Source organism: Centroberyx affinis, unplaced genomic scaffold, assembly GCF_046629955.1.
Source record: "Centroberyx affinis isolate AG114_WGS23_722 - 3 ecotype Tasmania unplaced genomic scaffold, CSIRO-AGI_Caff_v1 ptg003179l_1, whole genome shotgun sequence".
In the NCBI taxonomy this organism is placed as follows: domain Eukaryota; kingdom Metazoa; phylum Chordata; class Actinopteri; order Beryciformes; family Berycidae; genus Centroberyx; species Centroberyx affinis.
The window spans coordinates 187,559-197,098 of NW_027281226.1; positions in this window are offsets into that span (position 1 = coordinate 187,559).

Below are 9,540 nucleotides of genomic sequence, written 5' to 3' on the forward strand. Positions count from 1 at the left end.
ACCTGATTACGGTAATTTAATGTAAAAATAACAGTTTTAATGTAACCTGCTTACGGTAATTTGCTGTAAAAATTACAGTCTATCTCAGTGATAAACACGGTGCAACTGTATGATATATTACGGTATTTTATTGCAACTAATTAAAATTTACGGTAAATTACCGGCAGCTGTGGTTGCCAGAATTTCACCGTAAAAAATACAGTACAACACATGAGGAATTACAGTTGGTTGGCGTAAATTTTACAGTCAGCATCTGTCTATGGTAATTATAAAGGAAATAAATAAAGCATATTGGAAACCAAGGTACAGACTATCATTGATAAACCTGAAGAAACTGTTTGCATTTACACATTCTCTGTGAAAAACACACTGAACTGATCCAATAACTTGTCCAGTGTACTTACAAAGAAGTGTTGAGATCTTCAAAAAACAGAATATGTCCATGTATATGAAGGATAATCCACAGTGGAATCAATAAACATTGTGAAATTATGAGCCACTTGCCCTGGGTTGATCAAGAGTAATGAGTCACTGAGTCCAGACTTGACTGAAGAGGGCGCTCAACATGGGACAGAGTCTCTCATGGGATAGTCTCCCACAGACATGATGTTCAAGAAACTGTTAACGTCAAGCATTCACCAGTCACCAGTTCTGCTTGAGGACTTGCATGTTGTCCATCAGGTGTTCACTGTTGACCGGACATCCTCTCTGCAGCCAGAAAACAGAAAAAAAGCAAAAGTTAAGATCGATACAGTGCAGCGCTGCCTATACAAAGATAAACTCCTTTGTTGTTTAACTGAGCTCCAATGAGCTATACATAGAACCAGCACTGGAATATAGTTTTGCAGGTCACTTCTATAAATGATAGAGCATCAGGGCGAAAAGCAGAAACGGACACATTTCAGTACTAAGCCATCATCAGTGTTTGTTTCACCTCTGTCAACTTGCAGCCTAAATACAGATCTGCCTGTACTCAAGCAATCAGACAATCATCACATTTACTACAACACTGACTAGTAACAAGCCAAATACATCGTGGTGGTGAAAAAGATCTGCAATTGATATATGAAATACATATCAATAAATAGCCAATAATTAATGTAAATACTAACGCAAAAACACCTTTTCACAAATACTAAAGCACAAACAATTGTAATGTATGTATGAAAAGTGAAGTGGCCCAAGATCTGGTGCCAGCTACCAGATGTTGGGCCATTGAACTTCAGTCGGTGTTGTAGCAAACGTCTTGTTTTTCTGATTGCTGGAGTGGAGGTCTCTGTTAATTTATGTTGCAAGTTGACAGGGTTGAAACAAATGCTGATGATGGCTTAGTGTTGAAATAAACCCATTTCTATCTATTGCCTGATACTCAATTAATTATAAAAGTGATCTGCAAAACTAAATCCCACAGTGCTAGTTTGTATGATGTATGTATGAAGCTGTTGGCTCGGACCATGTTTGAATTGTGCTTGCATCTGCCTATCGTTTGCTACACTGAACTATACCACTGCTTACCTCTAGTTAGTCTTGACAAGACTGGTGTCCGAGTCACGGGGTCCAGACCTGACTGAAGACAGGTGGGAGTTGTCAATCAGGTGTTCACTGTGGACTGGCAAGATCCTCTCTGCAGCCAGAGAAATACAAGAAAAAATAAAAAACAAAACATTACCACTACTGCTACTACTGCTGCTATTACTACTAACAACAACAATAAAAATAAAAGCAACAAAAATAATAATAATGATTAAAACTTTTTTATAGCACTTACAGTTGCTTTTCACAACAAAAATAAAGAAAAAAAAACTAAAATAAAAACATGAGAAGTTAAAACAGAAAAAAAAAGGATAAAATAGTTAACAAAGAGTAGTTTAAAAATTTCATCAAAAAGCCAACCTATAAATACGATTTCAGGAAGCATTTACAACAGTTAACAGATTTAGCAAATCTAATAGATTGGGAGAGATTGAGGGAGAAACTGTGGGGACTACAGCTGGGAAACACTTTTGATTAAAAAAGAGAATAAGTACAAAAATAAATTCTTGATCAGATACTACAGTAGGGCTCAACGGGTCAGCAATCGTGAATAATGAAGAAACATCAAGAAGCAGTTTCCACCGTATTGTACAGTATGGGTTTGCACTGCTTTTCACATCCTCCCTACCAGACCAACAGAATACTCAGAACCAAGCCAAGCTGCCCAAGTCAGCTCCTAAATGCCGAGACTGCCTGACCTCCTAAGCCTTCTGTGACTGAGTGCCAAGCCATGAACCAGTGTGTCTGCTGACTTGTTTAACTGCTGTCTACCATCACAGTTCAGAGGTTGTCTGTGCAGTGCTGGGACTTTCCTCACTAAATTAATAGTTCAGCTGTAAGACTGTATTCCTTTTTTGTGTGTGTGTGTGTGTGTGTGTGTGTGTGTGTGTGTGTGTGTGTGTGTGTGTGTATTTTATATTGTGTTTTTTAATCTCAGGGAGAGCCAACGTAATTTTGTTGCGTTGTGTGCAGCAGTACAATGACAATAAAGAATCTTGAATCTATACTGGCTCGCTCAAATACCCATTTCAATACTGAGCATTATATCACAAAAAGCTGATTTGTAATTGTTGTAGGCTGTGGTATATCCAACCCACCTAATTATATTTCTGACATAATCATTTCATAAAGACCATGTACATGCCCTGAATGTATAATAAATACATTCTACATGAGAAAAGTTTGTCCTTTGTGTATTCATTTTCATTAATGCAAAGGTCACCAAAGGCCTCCTACAAACAGAATGTGGTGAATGTTTTTGGTAATAATAATTTCCAAACCCATATTTGGCAGAACTGCAAGAAATAAGACTGAAAACCTTAGTAATGTGATGGTCCAAGTTCAGATGCTGATCAGCAAGAACACCGATTGTTAGGCTTTGATGTTCCTAGCATAATGAGTAACCTCTTAAGCAAAGCAGTCAGTGTAAATCATAAGAACCTCTGTTTTGTCTGAGTTAGGATGAAAATTTTAGACATCCAATCAGTGATAACAAGCTGAACAGTCATGAGGGATGGTGAAAATTCTAGCTGCGTGATTTCACAATATCAGTGATAATAGATCCTGTTGGAATAGTTTGTCAAGTGGCTAAAAGGTGGCATGTATAAAAGAATAGGTGTAATGGCTTGACTCCGACAAAAACGAAAAACTTACAAGCCACTGTGCAGGACTGATACTGCTTACTAGTTGGCGTGTCTTCTTTTGCAGCATGTAAGGTAAATAATTCACAGTCCAAATCGCCCATGCAACACTCGCAAAGTGTATTTACTAAGCCCACAAGTCAGGGTACAAACAGTAAACCACAGGCACCCCTAGATCAATTAATAACTTGTATGAAAAACAACAAACAGTTGCAAGAAACACTGCCACAACAACAGCGGTAGAAAAATGTGTGGCTTCCCAGTAAAGAGCATACCTGTCTGTCATCAGGGGCTTCACCTACAAGTAGCCTTTCTCCGTGATACCCCACACATCGTCACCTATTGTGCAAAAAGGGGAACTTCAATGAACACAAATCATATACAGACATACAGCAATGAATAGAGACTATAACAGTAGACAATACAAAATGGCTCTAACAATAGGATAGGTGAAGGATTAACCCTTAAGGAATAGGGTAGCAGACACAAAGGAGACATTATTATTGATATATTTTAGTATTTGACAGGTATGAAAAACAAGCAAACATACAAACACTTAATGGCAGTACCAGTTCAGAAGTCTATCAATGTACTCACTGAAGCTGAATGTTGATAATCTGACGATGAGTCAGAGTGCTGGCAATACTGCATTCCTGCAAAGTTGGCAGCCTTGCATTCTCCAACTGCACCGTGCTGAGGAGAAGGTAAAATGATTTTGTAGTGTTAAACAAAAAAATTGTATGGCTAGGGGCTTAGAGAAATCATCAAAATAAATGTTGAAATCTACTGAAAAATCCAGCAGTAAAAGAGACACAACTGAGGTGGTTCAACTGCAAGGCCCCCATTACAGCCTGCGCTCCTCAGGGCACTCAGAAGGTTGTAACTATGTGGACAAAGGCAACAGCAGGAGGCAGCAATCTGTTGGTTTGAGCCAATTGTCCATAAGGAATAAAATATATATTTAATAAAATCACTAAGTATAAAAGATTTATTAAACAGTGACCAATTATTGAAAAGGCCCTCAAGAACTTAAGAAAGGGACTTGGATGGCTGAGACTGGCAAGAATTTGTAATCACACTAGATTATGAAATGCCTTGATTTATGTAGTGGCTAACATCAACAATTGCATTTAACATCATCTCAAGCATCAACCCTTTCACCTTTTTTCAGTGCACTTCTATCAAATTCAATTGAATTTTTTTTTGGCAGCAGCAGCAGCAACAACAAAGGTTAGATTCCGTCTTGGGCCTTTTGCTGCATATCATCCCTTATCTCTCCTTCAACCTGTTATCATTCCCAAGTCGGCGAATTTTAGGCATAAAAAGGCGAGGTTTAGGCATAAAAACAACTTGGTTACAGTTAGAAAATGGTTAGGTTTAGGCATAAAAAACAACTTTGTCAAGGTCAGCAAATTGACAGACACTTCCACTGTCCAAATGAGCAGAAATGTAAAAAAAAAAAAAAAAAATCTTTTAAAGTTAAAAACAAAAACAGATGTCTTTTAGCATTGAAATGGATTAGAATCTCACTGTTTTCCTGGGTGTCACACAGGCCAGCAAGTTGTTCCCTCCAAGTTGACGACCACTCAGGAGTATGAATGCAATGCCTGAAAGGTGGCAGCAGCAAAAGAGTTAAATTTTTACACTTGTTTTAAAGACAGGATAATTTATGCAAGAGCAGTGTGTACAGATAATTAAGACGATTTACTCTTACAATGTTAAAAGACTTAGATAGGTGTTTAGTTTACTTACCTTAAAAGAGATTCTAGACAGCCTTCAACCTACTCTGCTACTCTAGTGTCACAAAAGCAGTGAAAACAAAAGCGCAATTGTTCCGCACACAGTTTTACTGTCAGAATTATGTAATCAGTCAGTCTTCCCCTCAAATGTTTTGACCTCAGAAAACAGCCTCTAACCAATGCCAAACAATTGCTGTTGCTTTACCTTATTCTAAAAACATTAAAGCTAACTAATAACATGAAACAATACTGTTCTGAATGTCAAGGGTTAACGTTTAAGATACAGTAAGGTGTATACTGTTCAATACAAGTGCTGTGTACGTTCAGTTTTAAAAGTTCAGTTGAATAAGTCCATCTTTAACATTTCTCTCTCCTCTCATGAATTTGACAGAACCCATGAAAAGTGCTTATTAAAACACTAAAGCTAAATGAAAACATGAAAAAATACTGTTTTGAATGTCAATGGTTACCATTATTGATACAGTAAGGTGTATACTGTTCAATACAAGTGCTGTGTACAAGTTCAGTCTTAAAGAGTTCAGTTGGATAAGTCCATCTTTTACATGCCTCTCCACTCATGAATTTAACAGAACCCATTGAACTGCTTATTAAAACACTAAAGCTAAATGAAAACATGAAAAAAATCCTTTTCCATATCAATGGTAACATTTAAGGTACAATAAGGTGTACTGTACACTTTTCCATACAAGCATTGTGTAAGGGTTTAGTCTTAAAGGGGACATATGTTCATTTCCACCTCGACATTTTATTTTGGGACCTCATTAGGATACAGTGTTTTCCATACATTCATGTATTTGTGGTGGCCCACCACAAATAAATCCTCTGTTTCTTTTTTTTGGAGCTGCCTGTTCGCCCTCACATGCATCGTGGCAGAATACGTATCAGATTTTGTTCAGAATTTATGAACATTTTGAGTCACATTTGTTCTAAATTTGTCAAAACTTATGTAAAGTTTTTTCATTTTCTATACATATCAAATTGTTCAGAATTCATTGGAAAATGTGTTCAAAATCTATGTCAAAACTGTTTGGCATTTATGGAAAATTTGTTCAAATTTGTGTCCAAATTGTAAAAAGCCACCAGCAACCTAATGGGCTCTAACAGGTAAAGCGGCCTCGTGGCCTCGCACCCCCCACCCCGTACCACCACGGCAACACCACAAATGCATTCAGATTCTGTGGGAAACACTGGCATAGCTTTGCATGATAAACAGTTCTTTTTTTTAATCTTAAGTATTTCGCTTATCTCACATCAGCTCGAGCTCAGAGGGGAAAAAACATTGGAAACCTAGCGGTCAAAGTAAAGCCAGCGCTGTAAAATCTACGGCCACATTTAACATTGGAAAATTATGTAGGCCCCTATAGGATGTAAAATAATAATTTTAAAACATGTCCCCAGTAACAGTTTAGTGGAACAAGTCCATCTTTAACATGTTTCTCTCCACTCATGATCAGAGAGATCTGCGATGAGGGTGAGGACTCTGGGGTTCACTGACAGTTGCTTCTTGTTTTTCTTTTTTTCAACTTTTGTTCCCTTCTCTGGATTGATGTTGAAGAAACACCTTTGTGAACACAAGAATTCATAATCAACTACGAAATACAGTAATTTGTTCTAAAAGAGGATATAGTGTGTGTGTGTGTGTGTGCGTGTGTGTGTGTGTGTATACCTCTGAAGGAACTCAAGTGTTGAGGCCAGTTCCACGGGGTAGTGGATGTTGAGGCAGTAATAGCTTCCAAGCATCAAACAGATGGCAGAGATGAAGGTGGGGATTAGGTCAATCACAACTATGCCGTCTACACTCAGCATGAACTGCTCTGAGACATAGCAGGAGTTTCCTGCAGAGAAGATACAAGTAGAAAATAATTTACAATACACCAGCCATTACTATCAAAAAGTGTTCTTAAAAACATGACAGTGCATTTCATGTAATATTAAACTTAGTTTCTTCAGTAATATTGAATATCGATTTACCACATGCAATGATGCACGGAGTCATTGGCAGGCTTTTCACTTGTACTTCTTCTGCCAGACATGTTTCCTCTACATAGTGGAAGAGGTTCTCTTCTTTTTCATCAAAATAGGAGAGAAGAAGGAGCACCATATCTTTAACATCTTCCGAGCAGCCCTCCTTCTGTCCTCTCAGAATTTTCAGGTTTGTGACAGCCTGCAGAAATCGTTTGCTCTTGTCTGCACAAACGGTTTTCATGAAGTCCAGAAGCCGTTTTCCCTTTTTTTCGACACTGGTGAGAAAAGTCTCTTTTAGTGGTATCCCTGTGAGCTCTTGGAAATGGATTGCCATGCCAATCTCCTGAAACAAAAAAGGCCACTCCTTCATGAGGGTTGGCAGATCTGTTCCCTTGTTTATCTCGTTACGTTGGGAGTAGTAGGTGCACTTCATAAGAGTTTTCACCTCGTCTGGACTGAAGTTAGTCTGTTCACTAAGTGCCTTCATTTCATCTTTCTTTTTCTGTTGGCTTTCTGGTGTCTCACTCACTGGCATGAATGTCATGTCCCACTTTATGCAGCCATATGTGTCCTGAACAGCTGCCCTTTGTTTGGCTGGGATTTCCTCTGTGTCATACTCATCTGAGCCCTGTTTGCGCTTCTTCATCATTGGTGCTGAGGACCGCTTCACATTTTCAATTCGAGCTTGTAACTGCTTGACTAGTGAGTGATAGCCGAGTCCCACCACATCACCTTCTATAATATCTTGCAGTGACTTGGGATACTTGGCGACCATTTTTTTGGCAACTTCTACTGAGGTGTTTTTACTGGGAGAAGCACATACCTTCATCATCGCAGCAACGACAAGCCGGATCATTTCTCTACGTAGCCGTGGATTTGGCCTTTTCTCCCTCTCTAAACACTGTATCAAAGCTTCAGGAAAATTATTCCATGGAATCTGGAAGCTGTCAACCCAGCCTGGAGGAGTAATCGGGCGGCTCGCCGGGCGGCTCGGCGAGGGGGAGGAAGAGAATGAGGAGCACGTCGAGGAAGATGGAGAGGATACTGCTGACTGGCTGTGGATTTCAGTGCTCTGTGCTGTAAAATAAAAATGATGAAATTAACAAAATGTTCTGAATGATGTTTTATCCTTGGTTATACTACAAAATACATTTTGTCGAAATGTACTTACTGGTTTGTTTCCAGGCAGCCACCATTTTTCTTGCTTGTATTGGTCTCAGTACTGACAGCAGATCGGCCTCCTGGATGAAGGGAAAATCCTCAGTGGTCTCCACCCCCAACGATTGTAGTGTCTCCTCTAAAATATCTAGAACTGAGGCTGGGAGGTCTGGCAACACCCTAGTAATGGCACTGCGTATGTTGCTGTGATGTGCATCATCCATTTCTGAGTATAAAACAGTGAATAAAGCTCAATTAACACCAGAATGGCAGCCAAAGACATCCATTAGTGTGACAGCACACTGTGTTTCAATGGAACCAATTGGTATCCATCCTTCATGTAAGATGGCAATGGATAGAAATCAATCAAGTCACTGATGTTCAGACACTGCATCTTTTCAGTGTCTTTCCTCACCGAGTACAGATGGTACTGAGGAAGGAATTCTGCTGTGTACACTGACACCACAAAATGAACGGTCTCATTTTTTATCAAAATAAGCACTAGTTCACCAAACTCCACGGAGTCAATACTCCCTGTGACAAGGAATTGTCCTTTCTTGTATGATGTTCCCTTATATAGCATTTGTAATGTGACCTTTGTGTTGGCCTCAGTGAAGTCAAACTCTCTGACTGCATCTTGAATGGCTTTGCTGTACAGTACTGAGTAAAATGGAGAACCATCTTTAACTTGCAAGACAGCTTGACCCATTGATCCTGCTGAAAGATAAGCCTGCAACATCTGATGTCTTTCAGAGAGCGTATGGCAAAGATTTTTAAAATTTTTCAAATTCCTTGCACATCTCTTGAAATAACTGTGCTTACTTTCGAAGCGCATTGTCCATAGTCTGATTAGGGGGCCAAATTTCAGAATCATTGCTGGGTAATGACGTAAATAGTGGTGCTTTGGTTTCAGGTTACTTTCTGGGAATAGAGCTTTTCTTGACTCTAAATATTCTTGAATAAGAACATCAAGATATGCAACCTGAGACACAGAGATTTTCTGAGCACATATCATGTCCACAATGTCTTTCAGCTGCAGAGTCAACTGCCACACATCATCTGCTGTATCTTTCACTCTGTCACCAATTATGAGAGGCAGCAACCTTAGAAGATTCCAATTCTGTACAGCCTGTCCTGAGAGTTTATCTGCTTGAGGGCTGGCCTCACATGGCTTTGTAGAAGCATCAGAGGCGCAGTATTTGAACTGTTTAATGCGCCGATTCAAAGTCGAGTAAGTGAACCATGCCTTTTTCTTTATGAAATACTTAAGATACAGGGCAACATCATAAGACAAAACACCCTCAAAGATGTCGTGTCCTAGACAAGGTGGCAAACCTGGCTGGCAGACATGAAAGTATTTCAAAGAATTGAATACTGACTTGAACTTTACTCCTTCCACGTTTGGAGTATCTTCAGTCTGGAGGCGATCAACAGCAGAATTGTAGCTCTCAATGGTGCGCACTGGTCCACACAGATTTGGATCA